Source organism: Glycine max, chromosome 7 (assembly GCF_000004515.6).
Source record: "Glycine max cultivar Williams 82 chromosome 7, Glycine_max_v4.0, whole genome shotgun sequence".
Classification (NCBI taxonomy): Eukaryota; Viridiplantae; Streptophyta; class Magnoliopsida; order Fabales; family Fabaceae; genus Glycine; species Glycine max.
The window spans coordinates 17,508,711-17,524,018 of NC_038243.2; the positions used below are offsets into that span (position 1 = coordinate 17,508,711).

Consider the following 15,308-nt stretch of genomic DNA (forward strand, 5'->3'; position numbering starts at 1 on the left):
AAGAGGACCGGAACTATAAGTATTATCGTCGGATTCAGAAACAGGAAGTAAAGGAAGCGTTGAAAAGAATGAGTAACGGTAAGGCGGTGGGGCCAGACAACATACCTATTGAAGTGTGGAAAACTCTTGGAGATAGAGGTCTTGAGTGGCTCACCAAACTCTTTAATGAAATTATGAGGTCAAAACGCATGCCGGAGGAATGGAGGAGAAACACGTTAGTGCCAATCTATAAGAACAAGGGGGATATACAAAATTGTGCAAATTATAGGGGAATCAAGCTCATGAGTCATACCATGAAATTATGGGAAAGAGTGATCGAACGGAGATTAAGAAAGGAGACTCAAGTTACTGAGAATCAATTTGGTTTCATGCCGGGAAGGTCGACCATGGAAGCGATTTATTTATTACGGCGGGTGATGGAGCAATATCGCATGGACCAACAAGACTTGCACTTGATTTTTATTGACTTGGAGAAAGCGTATGATAGAGTGCCTAGAGAGATTTTGTGGAAAGCTCTAGAGAAGAAAAGGGTTAGGGTTGCATATATTCAAGCTATCCAAGATATGTATGATAGGGTATCGACTAGTGTTAGGACACAGGGTGGAGAGTCAGACGATTTTCCCATCACAATTGGTTTGCATCAAGGGTCAACCCTTAGCCCCTACCTTTTTACCTTAATTCTGGATGTCCTCACGGAACAAATCCAAGAGATAGCGCCGAGATGCATGCTTTTTGCAGATGACATAGTCCTCCTTGGAGAGTCGAGGGAGGAGTTGAATGAGAGGTTGAAAACTTGGAGACGAGCTCTAGAAACACATGGCTTTCGCCTAAGCAGAAGCAAATCAGAGTATATTGAATGTAAGTTCAACAAAAGTAGGAGGGTATCTAACTCAGAGGTGAAAATAGGAGACCATATTATCCCTCAAGTCACACGGTTTAAATATCTTGGTCTGTAATACAAGATGATGGAGAAATTGAAGGGGATGTGAATCATCGCATTCAAGCAGGATGGATGAAATGGAGAAAAGCATCGGGGGTGTTATGTGATGCAAAGGTACCGATCAAGCTAAAGGGAAAGTTTTATCGGACTGCGGTAAGACCGGCGATTTTGTACGGAACAGAATGTTGGGCGGTCAAGAGCCAACATGAGACTAAAGTAGGTGTAGCGGAGATGAGGATGTTGCGGTGGATGTGTGGTAAGACTCGACAGGATAAAATTAGAAACGGAGCTATTAGAGAGAGGGTTGGAGTAGCGCCTATTGTAGAGAAGATGGTGGAAAATAGACTTAGGTGGTTTGGGCATGTAGAGAGAAGACCGGTAGACTCTGTAGTGAGGAGAGTAGACCAGATGGAGAGAAGGCAAACAATTCGAGGCAGAGGAAGACCCAAAAAGACTATAAGAGAGGTTATCAAGAAGGATCTCGAACTTAATGATTTGGATAGAAGTATGGTACTTGATAGAACATTATGGCGGAAGTTGATCCATGTAGCCGACCCCACCTAGTGGGATAAGGCGTTGTTGTTGTTGTTGTTGTAGTGGCTAATCCTTCTATCATATTCATGGATGAGCCAACTTCTGGGCTAGATGCAAGAGTTGCTGCTGTTGTTATGAGGGCTATCGGGAAAATAGTGGACACTGGAAGAACAGTTGTCTGCACCATCCATCAGCCAAGCATTGATATATTTGAATCTTTTGATGAGGTAAATATGCAGAGTAAAAAATTGTGACATCTTTATTCTCTTCTACTAACAAGTTTCTAATTTTTATTGTCAACTAAATGCAACTTTTTCTAATGAAATGAGGAGGACAAGAGATATATGTGGGGCCACTTCGACATCATTCTTATCATTTAATCAGTTACTTTGAGGTAAAACTCTTATGAAAATTAGGATATATTGAAGTGCATCTTTATAAAAATTCAGACTTATACAGGTATATATATATATATATATATATATATATATATATATATATATATATATATATATATATATATTAACTGTTTTAGAATTATACCGTTTGAGAAGCAAAGGTTTTTTTTTTAAAATCTCTCAAGAAGTTGACCAAAAAGCAAAAGCTAAGAAAAAGATGCTCTAATTTTACTTTTGTATTTATACCAAATCAGATATTTTAGAGTAGCAACTTTGCCTATGAGTGATTGGGTTATACTTCTCCAGGTATTTATACCAAATCAGAAATAGATGTACACCACACAAGTACGTCTTCGACTACTTCTGCACTACATATAATACTTCATATTCCTTGTAAATTAGTACCTCTGGTATTCCATTTCATATTAATACAATTAATTTTACTGATAAAAAAAAAATTGTGCTATTTTGCCTGAGTGATTGTATTCAAACCTGCTCTTTTGTCTGATATCTGCTAATTTTTGACCTTATCTTGCTTCCTGTGTCTGTTAGGAAGCTAGAGAAATTTCACTAACTCAGGTTCCGCATTTTAACAACAACATTGTTCTTAAATGCAAAGAGGTGACTCTCTTGTCTCTTTGGAGATATTTATGTCCTCTTTATTTTTGTTTATATGTCTGAGCTCTGAATTTACTGCACATTTTTTTTGGGTATTCGCTGGAAGCCTATGTGGATATATAAGTTGTAGTTTTTTCATCTAAATGTTACAAAATATGTCCTTAAAATTATATACTAGTTTTCTTTTTTATATATAACGCTTATAATTAATTACTAGTGAGAAGATTTGCTAAATTTAAAGACTAAACACAAATGAAAAATTTATATGAATTACAACTAAAAAAATTATAGACTTAAATATATTTTATTTCAATTAGAAAACTATAAGAATTGGCTTAAGGCTATTGCCAAAAAATAAAAGAATTATATATATATATATATATATATATATATATATATATATATATATATATATATCTTAACGGTATTGAGGGATTGAAATCTTATGTATCCCCTCACTGTATGTCTTCCCTTGAATTGAAAACTTATTCACCATCAAATTTTTTCTCATTTTTAAAAATAATATTTTTTTCTCTTAATTATTATTATTATTATTTTTTACTAAAATGTTATATTTTAACCTGAAAGTGACTATTATGGTGCAGTTTTTGACTAATCAATTATGGCCTATGAGATAACTGAGATAAAGAGTAAGTAATAAGCATAGCAATGCCACTATGTGCTTAGGTATGTCTTGGTTGATTTTGTGGCTCATAGCTGAATTATTGTGTTCTTTCTATTGTTTGTACGTTGTAGTTTAATATTAAAATTCTGAACTTGCACTTTTCTTTATGTTAAGTTATTTTAAGGAGTTGCCAATTTGTTAGTAGATTTCTCTGCAAAACCCATTAAGTTATGAATTTCTGCATTTACACAATATAGGATTTTCTTTATTTGGTTGGATAGGGGAACACGATATGGTGTTTATCAAGCAATAATGGAGATGTTTTATCCTTTTCTTGAGTTAGTTTGTAATCTTTGATAAAAGTTGATATTGTGGTCTATTGTTTTGTTTAGATTGACTAAATCCAACTTCCGAGAGCCAATAAATATTGGAAGTGATGAGATGGTTAGCATGAATGAGATGGCTGAGATTATTATTGGCTTTGAGAACAAGAATATTCCTATTCACCACATTCCTGGCCTTGAGGGTGTTCGAGGTCGTAATTTAGACAATACAATGATAAAAGAAAAACTTGGTTGGGCTCCAACTATGAGGTTGAAGGTAATAATATTACTATCATGAATTGGGCGAAAATTATCTTATTTCCACTCTATAATTTATTCCATGTCATATTAAGTTCTATGGAACAGTCATAGCTTATAGGTCAATTGCACCATGCTCAATTTATGGTACTTGTATAAATCAATTCTCCATTATGTGTCAAACTATTCAATGAATTCGCCCTTATGGTACTTGTATATTAAGTTTTAGCTTTTCTAGATGAAAATATTCGTAGTTTATACCTTGTTCTTTTTCAATTTTTCTATGAATACTTAATAGTATCTCAATTGTGATGTTGTAGGATGGGTTGAGAATCACATACTTCTGGATTAAGAAGTAGATCGAGAAGGAGAAGGCTCAAGGTATTGATATATCTGTGTATGGGTCTAAATTATTTGTTAAGGTGGTTTTTTAAGGTACTTCGTGGTGCTTAAGGTGGTTTACTGCACTAGAAGCTCTAAATTATTTGTTTTGAATTTTGATGTCTAAATAATTGATTAATAAGAAAATAATTTTTTATTCCTTATGAATATGGTATCTGAATGTTCTATAAATGAAAAACCTTGTCAAATGTGCAATGTTCATCCTGTGATGATTCTAGTAGATTATCTATAGCTGATTGCTTTAGGTGCCTAATAATTATATTTATTCATTATTACTAATATAGATAATTTTGAGTACTCATTATTAGGTTTTAATTAATTAATTAATTAATTATTACTTGATTATATGTATTCACTATGCATAATATAAATAATTTGAATCACTGATTCTCAGTTTTTATATATATAAACAATTATTAGATCAAACAGATTGATTATTTAATATGTAAATTTTTGGTTTTTTCACATCGGTGCCGCCAAGGGAAACGATGTTGAAACCACAGCTTACTACATCGGTGCTGCCACAAGAAACGATGTTGAAACCGCAGCTTACTACATCGGTGGTTTCACTAAAACGATGTAGAAAGTCATGTTTACTACATCGATGCTAGCATAGCCACCGATGTGAAAACCACAGGTTACTATGTCGTGCCTTAGAAGACAGCGTTGTAGAAATTATTGTCGTTCAACAACGGTCAGTTTTGGACCGTTGTTGAAAGTTTTTATTTTCAACTACCTTACATTCAAAAACGGTCATGCACCGATGTTGAATACCCAATTCGATCGATGTTAAAAATGCGCTTTCTAATAGTGTTACCAATAGAAGAAGGAATTTGTCCAAAGAGCTTATTTGTTGACAAAGAAAGTTTGGTAAGCTTTGTCAAGTTTCCAATAGTGAAAGGAATTGGTCCAGAGAGCTTGTTTGAGAACAAAGAAAGTTTGGTGAGCTTTGTCAAGTTTCCAATAGTGGAAGGAATTGGTCGAGAGAGCTTATTTGATGACAAAGAAAGTTTGGTGAGCTTTGTCAAGTTTCCAATAGTGGAAGGAAGTGGTTCAGAGAGTTTGTTTCCAAAGAGGCGAATAGACTCCAAAATGACCAAGTTACCTATGGAAGATGGGATTGGTCCAGAGAGATTATTCTCAAACATTGGATTGTGACAAGTAAATGGAGTTTCCCCACATTATTAGGAACGAAACCAGATAGATAGTTGCCATAAGCGTACAAATACACTAAATTGCTAAGATTTAATTTCCAATTGTAGAAGGGATTGTACCTGATAAAGATTTACCAGAAAGATCAAGTTGATACATATTTGTTATCATTCTAATTTCTTGAGGAATAGAACCCAAAAGATTATTTTCTGAAAGCAATAAATACTTCAAATTGATTAACTTCCCAATTTTCTGAGGAATGGAACCAGAAATGTCATTTAACTGAAGCCTTAATTCTGTCAAGTTGACTAACTGAGTTATTTGAGATGGAATTGGTCCAAAGAGATAATTGTCACTTAAATCAAGATGAGTGAGTTTGTACAACACCCCAATTTGGGGAGGAATACTTCCATTCAAGAAGTTGTGACTTATATTTAGAATGAGGATATTTGGAAGTGATGAAAAATTGAGAGTTTGAAGTGTACCCTTTAATCTTCCAAAATGTGTAAGATTTATGTTACAAGAAATTCCAAGCCAATTGCAAGAACTATTGCCACCCATGAAGATAGCAAAGTTTGACTTTGATTCTCAAGGCTGGCTTTCCACTTCAACAAAGCATTTGCTTCATCAGTTTGTTGTAATGTGAGTGAAGCAGAGAAAGCAGTTGCATGGAGAGAAGTGGACATAGTGAATGCACAAAAGCACATTGCAATTAGAAGAAGCCAAAATGATGGAAGATTCATGGATTGAAGGGTCGGAAATATGAACAACATTGGTGTGGTATAGAGTGAATTATTGTAAGTACGTGAAGTTGCTTCAATTTTCAGAGATTTATATGCCGTTCATGCCGTTGGGATGTTGCATGTACGTATTCACAGCAAGTCACGGACACGAGAACCTAAGTCATGAAAGTAGCGCTGAAATGTTCTGCCTCCATCCACCCATCTTACGTGGTTAAATAGATTAAAAAAAAAAAAACTCTCTCCGGCCCGGTATGTAAGTAACAAAACTTTTTTATTTCTTTTTTCTTAAATACTATTTTATTTTTTATGGTAAATACAATATCAAAAAATTTAAAATCTTCCCACAACATTTTTAATCAATTAAACTAGGTCCTTTGATTTTTCATTTCAAATATAAATAAATTTCAATTATTTCTGTCATTTTTAATAAAATTATTTTCAAACTATCTTTTCATTTAATAAGATCAAATATTTTTTTATACATATGAAATTTCAATGAAAAATAATTTTAAAAAATTGATTAATTTATTAAAAATAAAACAATTTAATGAATTTAACTAATTTTTTTTAATAAATATAAAAATATTTTTTTCTTCTTATAATGGAAATCGGAGTGAGTAGACATAATCTAGAATTTCACATCTGAAATTATCCTAATATCATATTGTGTTCAATGCTTTTTATGAATGAAATATTGGTTGAATATTGTTTTTTTCTCGGTATAAATTTATTATATTTTAATTTAATTATATTAAATAGTAAATAGCTTCGAAATTTAATGAAAGTTAACTTTGGAATATAATAAGTTAGTGAAAAGTTTAAATAGTTAACCTGTGTTTCAAGTTTAAAAGCAAGAGAAAATTAACTTTGATTTGGTTGTTTTCTGTTTCAATGTTCCCTGAAAATAAAAAATGATGATAGAAATATGTTTGGTTGGATTTCTATTTTCAGTTTCAGTAAAAATATTTTCTCAGACGAATCAAAAATTGAAAATAATAAAATTTCATTTTTAGTTGAAATCAGAAACCTCATTTTAAGTAAAATGAAAACGTGGTGGTAATGAATGTAATTTTAAACAAATCTAAAAATACATTTTCTTTTAAAAACGTATTTTCAATATTTTTATTTCTTGAAGACAGACAACAAAAAGTCAAACCAAACATATTTTCAAAATTCTAATCTTTTAAAAATAAAAATATTTTTTAAAAAATGAACAAAAAATAAAAACAAAAAATAAAAATACAAACCAAATACATTCAGACACAACAAACTCAGCGCTCCAATCACCGTTTTCCGACAGATTTCGTAGACTTCTGTTATTATTACGGAAAGCTCTCGTGTATTGCAGAAGCACTTTTTTCTTAAACGATGAAGAGACCGAAACAGGAGCAAGCTACACGTTTTACAACAGCGTGAGGCTGAAATGCGTGAATCTTATACCTCCATTTTTCAGGTCAATATTAAGAAAGGATGTGAAAGCTGCAAGGACTACAGCTTCGGCAATGACGTGATTTTTCTCGTCCTAAATGTGTTCCCAAACACGCACATCAAATGTGTATCCGATTTTTTTCCAAAAGCATACTTACAAGTTACAATTACAAATTAGGAAATTAATATTAAATTTAATTAAAATTTCTATAATTATTTTATATTTGACTTAAATATGTCTAAGATTTCTTGATAATTAAAATACTTATTTTTATTATTGAATTTATTAGCGCTAACAGTTATGCTCTGAAAAATAAAAAATTAAAATTTTATTCTAAAATAAATAAAAAGTGCGATAAATTTATCATATCATTAAATTTTTTGTTCAATTATGTCAAATGACTATACCTACGTGACACTTTTGATATTGGCATATCAATTTTTTGTTGTCGCATGTCATTTTCATAATTATTGTGTGTCATTAATTTATATGATTATCATGTGTTAAAAAATTCACTTTTTAATTTGATTCTTGAATTTAACAATTTATTGTCATTAACTTAATTATTTACTTGATATTTTAATTTTGCTAGGACGGGGAGGGTTTAAAATTTGGGGATAAAAGTGTAATGATGAGTTTCAACAAAACTCCAGGGTCACTAAACATAAAACTTATACACCACTTTTTGTCCAAGCGGTGTATAAACTCACTATTAGGAACATTAGACTGCACTTATCCAAACAAGCTGTGTATATCACCTCCATGTTTTATATATACACCATTTTTTTCAAAAGTGTCATATATTGAAAATTTTCATAGTGGTATTGTTATTTTAATCTCTAAAAGTACTTTCAAATTTTTAATTAAATCTTATATTGTATGAATTATGAGCATAAGCATTATCGTATTCTTTCACTTCTATTTTTTTTTGTAATTTTGTCATTTAAATTATACTATAAACATGAAACTAATTTATAATTATATAACAATAGTTAGCATTAAATTCAGGACACCAATGACAAGATTTTATAAGGTTCCAAATCAAATTTTCTATCTAAATCAAATTATTATCTTATATGTTATCAATATGTGTAGAATGAGATTAAATAATTAATATATTTTATGGAATAATGTCAGTGACGAAAAGAAAGTTAAAAAAACTTGACAATCACAAAAGGAAAAAAAGAATGAAAGTATTAGAATAAATAATTGTTAGTGATTTCAAATATAAAATATAATTTTTTATTTCTATACTTAATAATTATTTTTCATTTAATTTTTATCATCATAAATAATTGTTATAACTGTAAACAAATGTAATTGACTATCATTATGCTAATAGTTTATATGTAACGCGAGACTTAATTTAAAATTCAAAAGTGTTTTCATATATCAAAATGATCCTACATAGTTAAGTTATAAGACTAAAATATTATTAAGTGACTAAATTTAATGACTAAAATGACATCAAATTATTAAGTTTAGATACCAAATTGAAAAGTTAATTTTTTGACAAGTGATAACCACATAGATGATATGTAACAATCATATGAATGACACATTGCAATCGTCAATTGTCACATCATCACCATAAGTATCATGTAGGCACAACTGACTAAGTTAACAGTAGAACTAATTTGTTGCACTTTTTACATATTTAGAGACAATTTTGATTTTTCATCTTTAAGAGACCTAACTATTTACGCCTAATTACTAAGTCAATGTTATTTACCCTTAAAATAAATAGTGTTTTTTGGATGAGCTCTCACTATCCCAACTACTAATTAATAACTAATTTATTGAGGTACTGAGATTCATTCAAAGTCATCACCTCTATCAATAGACACTCTTCAATAAACATGGGTTTGGAAATCGAACCCCTAACCTAAATATCTTTCAATCTTGTCACACCATGTTGGTAAACGATAAACAGTGTAACATTAAAGAGATGGTAAATGAGAAATTTTATTATGAAATGGAGGATAAAATAGAAAAAAATAAACTATAAACATAAATGTTATTTCAATTAATATTTCATATTATGTTATAAGTGTGATAAAATTGTATATAAATTCATTTATCAAATAAATTCATTTAGCTTAAATAACTTGTGAAACACATTTTAAGTCAACCATAAGTTAGAAGAGTGACATTAACTAAAATTCTACAAACAATCACACACATATACAATTATTAGGGGGCAATGGTGGTAATAACAACGACAATTATGATAGTGCTGATAATAGTGACAACAATTGTGATAGTGATTATGATGATTAACGACAATCTTAAATAAGAGTAACGTGATAAGCTAACATGGGGTTGACCCAAATGATTAAAGATCGATAACGAACTTTTACCTTCTTTATGGATGTGGGTTCGAATTTTGTTCTTACCAAAATCCGGAACTATGACACGTCAGGATGGACGTAGTCAAAGTGGACTCCAGAACTTCACACGCTGGCTTTGAGGATGACCTTTGTTGAGAGGACAAAAGGAGGAACCTATAAAATAAAGAATTCCGACACTCAAGTAAGAAATGAGTTAGGAGATAAAAAAAAAAAAAAGTGGTGTGATTATTGAGATATTATATAGAATGTTAAATGCTACAAAAATGACATTCTACATTTACGTTCTAAATTTGTTGTTTAATAACCGATGTAGAATGTGTCACAATGAAATATTTGAAATTTAAATTAACTATTTTACATTGGTTTTTGTGGAAGCAAAGCTTCATGATGAATCAACAATGATTCAAAGGTGTTTTGATGATAACAATGATGACAACAAAAGATGATGACAAAGGTGATGAACAAAAAGCTCAAAAGATCAAAGAACAACTCAAGTGAATCAAAGAACATCTCAAGTGAATCAAGAACAAGTCAAGAGTTCAAGAATCAAGAAGAATTCAAGACTCAAGAAGAAAGCCTACAATCAAGAATCAAGATTCAAGATTCTCAAGAATCAAGATCAAGACTCAAGATTCAAGAATAAAGAAAGGACTCAATCAAGATAAGTATTAAAAAGTTTTTCAAAACTTTGAATAGCACATGAGTTTTTGAAAAACCTTTACCAAAGAGTTTTTACTCTCTGGTAATCGATTACCATATTGTTGTAATCGATTACCAGTAGTAAAATGAGTTTGAAAAAGTTTTCAAACTGAATTTACAACGTTCCAAATATTTTCAAAAGGTTGTAATCGATTACAATGTTTTGTTAATCGATTACCAGTGTCCTTAAACGTTGAAATTCAAATTTAAAAGTGAAGAGTCACATGATTTCACTCAAAAGCTTTGTGTAATCGATTACACTTATTTGGTAATCGATTACCAATGTTTGTTTCTGAAAAATCTAAAGATGTAACTCTTCAAAAAGGTTTTGATTTTTTCAAATGGGTTTTAAGTTTTTCTAAAAGTTATAACTCTTCTGAATGGCCTTCTTGACCAGACATGAAGAGTCTATAAAAGCAAGGCTTTGTTTTGTATTTTTAATCAATCATTCCAATCTTGAACACTTTTCCAATTCATTCAAACAATCCTTTACAAGCCTGGAATCTCTTTGAACTTCTTCTTCTTCTTCTTCTTTGTACCAAAAGCTTTCTGAAGTTTTCTGGTTTTCCAAAACTTGAAAACTTGTGCTATTCATCTTTTCATTCTCTTCTCCCTTTGCCAAAAAGAATTCGCCAAGGACTAACCGCCTGAATTCTTTTTGTGTCTCTCTTCTCTCTTTTCCAAAAGAAGGAAGGACTAACCGCTTGAATTCTTTTGTGTCTCCCTTCTCCCTTGTCAAAGAATTCAAAACGACACAGTCTGAGAATTCTTTTGATTCTTCCCATTCCCTAATACAAAAGCGTTTAAAGGTTTAACTGCCTGAGAATTCTTTTGTATCCTCATTCACAAAGTATCAAAGGTGTAACAGCCTGAGATCTTTGTCTTAACACATTGGAGGGTACATCCTTTGTGGTACAAGTAGAGGGTACATCTACTTAGGTTTGACTGAGAACAAGAGAGGGTACATCTCTTGTGGATCAGTTCTAGTGGAGGGTACATCCACTAGGGTTTCAAAGAGAACAAGGTAGGGTACATCCCTTGTGGATCTTTGCTTGTAAAAGGATTTTTACAAGGTTGAAAGAAATCCCAAGGACCGCAGGTCGCTTGGGGACTGGAGGTAGGCACGGGTTGTTGCCGAACTAGTATAAAAACTCTTGTGTGTTTGTTTCCTTCTTCCCTACTCTTTTACTTTCCGCTGTGCATTTAATTTTCGCTTTTACTTTCTGTTAATTTTCTCTTCTACTCCATATTCTCTAAACAACAAAAGTAAAAGCCTTGAAAGAGTAATTTTTAATTGGTAAAGTTTTAGGAATAATTAATTCAACCCCCCTTCTTAATTATTCTGAGGTCACTCGATCCAACAGTTTTTATCTTAACTGATGTAAAATGAGTCATTTTATATCAATTCATAAAAGAATCAATGTTGGATGTGTTTTTCTTAACTTTTTTGTGACTTTTTTCCTACTTATAAGTAGAAGCTAGGCCAAACAATATATACAAAAGCTCTAAATATTATAAGGAGATTAAAAAATCTTTTAAAAAAACTCCTTGAAGGAGCTTCTCATAAGCTTACATGGAGCTTTCTTGCCATGCTCCACTTCGAATCTCATCCGTAGCTATTTTCTTTACTTCTTACTTGCTTTTAAATTCTAATTGTGTTCACTGCTCCATTTTTTTTTCTTTTCCTAATTAAATCCTACGCTCTACCTATCTGTAAGTAGTACACCACACTGCCAGAAACAAAAATAAAAAATATACCTGCAACTGGAAGTTAAGTTCGCATCACTAGAATTTTATGCCCGCTAACCCAAAATTTATTCATGAAAATAAAAAAGAAACAAAAACATGGGGGCATGAATAATTTCATGCAACATCCATGTAAATTCAATCAAATCAACTTACGTAATAGAAGTTACTTTGACAACATGTTGTTTCAATCAATTTAACCAAAAAATACAAGACAATATAATATAATAAATGAGAGGTTTTAAAATTACACCACTTTCACATATAATTTAGTTATATAAAAATATATATAACAAAACATGCAAATATTTTGCGGAACATGCTCATCGCAAGATACCTAGCGCAACATTAATTCCTGAATAAATTAATTTGTAAATTGGTACTTTCAACGCAATGATCAAATATTGATAATAAATTTTGTCAAATAATAGTCTTTCTTTCGACCGACTATTATTCACATGAAAACATCTTATAATTGTCACACATTTATCATCACAAGTATAAAATATTATTTGGCCAAATTGTGTCTTCCTTTGGGCCGAACACAATTCGCATAAATAATTTTATACAAAAATCTATGTAATTTTAATCAAATCAATTTTTACAATAGGGATTACTTAAACAATATATCGTGTCAATCAACTTAATTAAAAAAATTACTAGATATGCAAATAAATGGGAAGGATCAGTTACCCTAAATTAACTTCAATCATGATAGCACAAAAAAAAATATATATAAAACATTAATTACGACAAGTAAATATCATATTTAATGCTATCATTTATTTATACTTAAAATACCCCAAGTAAATATTGCATCTTTATTTTGTTTCTTTTGCTGAGAACACCCTTAGTTTTTCTTTTTTTGTTATGAGGGGTCAAGCTTAAATGAGTACTTTCATATATGTCTTCTACGAACTCTCTTCCTCATGCACATAATGAGATATAAGCTCATTAATGGATCATTTATCCTTCTAAGTGTTATAGTTCACTTTGAATTGTTCAAAGCGTGCAGAAAGTGAGATCAAAACTAAATGCACTAGCAGGTCTTCACCAAGCTCTAGCATAAGTGCTTTTAGTTTTGATGCCAAGTTAGACATTAGACATTTTCATTATGTACTCCCTTATATAACTTTTCCCCTCCCCTTTTTTTAACAAAAAAGATAACAAATAAAAAAAACAAAAAACTACATGCACAAATAACTTCCTTATATATATTATGAACAATAGTCATGAAGAGAAGTTGTTCACAAATCCAAATAGCGATGCCAAAAAAACAAAATACACCCGAATTTAAATCAAATATCCAATTTACCAACAATTAATATGTGTTGTTCCAAAAATAAAAATTGGGTTCATATAACCAAAGCAATACAGGTATAATTGGAATCAAATAACTTTAAATCCCAATAATCTAACAGTAATGGCGGCTCTGATACCACTTGTTGGAATTTTAGAGGATCCTTATGAAATACCAATATAATCACCAAGAACACATTACATTAGATTATCAAGAAGAGTTTTAGGAATACCTGAATTCATAATGATTGATCAAACAAACGCGGCGAAAACTGAATCTGTAGGTGATTTCTTATATGTACTATTCTTAGGATCTAGTATGAAATGGATAACCGACTAACAACCTAAATGGAGGCTTCATGGTTCTTCCTCAATCGGAACTTCTTTATTCCTTAATAGGACCTTCATAACTCTTCAACAGGGAGAAGAGAAACTATATGTGATCAGCCGGTATATTGAGAACCATAGTCTTCTTATAGCGTATTAACCTAATATGGTTCCCATTTAGGAGTCCAACTCACTTAATTTGATCAAATAAAACAAAATCCACTAATAATAAATAATTAATATAACTGTCTTATAATATTAGTCCACATTAATTATTGGAATAGAAAATTCTAACCGATCAAGCCCATGAAAGAAAGTACAATCAACAAACTCTCAAATTAAACATACCTATTCTATTTCAACTAAAATCAAGTCTAATAGAAGTGCTAGAGAGTCCCACCAAAAATACCAACATTAGAACCCTCATAATTTGTTAATCTATCCGATTAGTTGTTGCCCTCGCTATAAATATATGTCACTATGAATCTCATGATCCTAATTTTGTCCAAGCACATGATTATTGAACAATATATAATAACTTAAGTCCATGATTTTTTATTTAATATTTAAATTTATTTAGTTAATATTATATATATTATTTGTAAATCATCGTTAACATAAAAATCTAATAGTTAAAATAATTATGATTTTTTGTAAAATAAAATGTTTTAAATATTTTTAAGCTTTTAAGCTAAAAAAAATAAAAATTGACAAACAATTTTTACTTAATTTTTTTAAGCTCTAGTTTCTAACTTAAATTTAAAAGTAACTTTTAATTAAAAAGTAAGCTGAGTAAAACATACCCGTAAGACAATCAAAACTACCTCCTTATCATCATGATTTATAGGATAAGAGAGATGATCGTCTAACTTGCCCATCAATGAAGGAATATCAAGTTTTTGATGCTATGGCACTTGACGAAGATGTCCTCAATGAAGAAGTTATAAAATCTCGAGGGTGCTCTTCAAAGAAAACCCATAAAATCATTATATTCTTGGTGTAAAGGGGAAAAGGAATTAACCTGAAGCAGCATATCTAAAAGTGCCAACAAATGAGGTCCAACTCGTTGAATTAGGATTAAGAAGCTTGGCTGTTACAAAATCAGAGACATGAGTCATACTCCAAATCTAAAAGAACATTCTAGCTTGATATATCTCGATGAACAATTGCAAGTGAACAGTCGTGATGCATAAAAAAAAATTAAACAACAATAAAAGTTTATAACACAATAAAAAAATACATATTTCAATTTTTTCAATGTCATCCATGAGCTCTTCAATATCAGTTGTCCATGGAGAGGATCAACACCAATTGTGTATAAACCAATGCTTCAATTGTCTTTTGAGGAGAGAGCTTTCATAACAATTAAGCACTTTACCTCATGTCCTAAAAGGAAACTCTGACAGACCCACAATCACAACATATAATGATGATCGAAACAGAGAGGAACATGATGCAGTTTCG

At 30.9% G+C, this 15,308-nt stretch overlaps 1 long non-coding RNA gene across 3 annotated transcripts; it reads left to right on the plus strand.

Moving 5' to 3' along the window:
* The first annotated feature begins 1,544 nt into the window (after window positions 1-1,544).
* On the plus strand, window positions 1,545-4,245 carry LOC121175122 (uncharacterized). Of its 3 annotated transcripts, none has more exons than XR_005892210.1 (6): window positions 1,545-1,701; window positions 1,804-1,868; window positions 2,179-2,217; window positions 2,425-2,493; window positions 3,508-3,715; window positions 4,017-4,245. It is a non-coding gene; the product is annotated as an uncharacterized lncRNA (long non-coding RNA). The 3 variants fall into 3 exon arrangements; XR_005892211.1 differs by having other exon boundaries at window positions 1,807-1,868; XR_005892209.1 differs by having other exon boundaries at window positions 1,545-1,868.
* The last annotated feature ends 11,063 nt before the right edge of the window (window positions 4,246-15,308 follow it).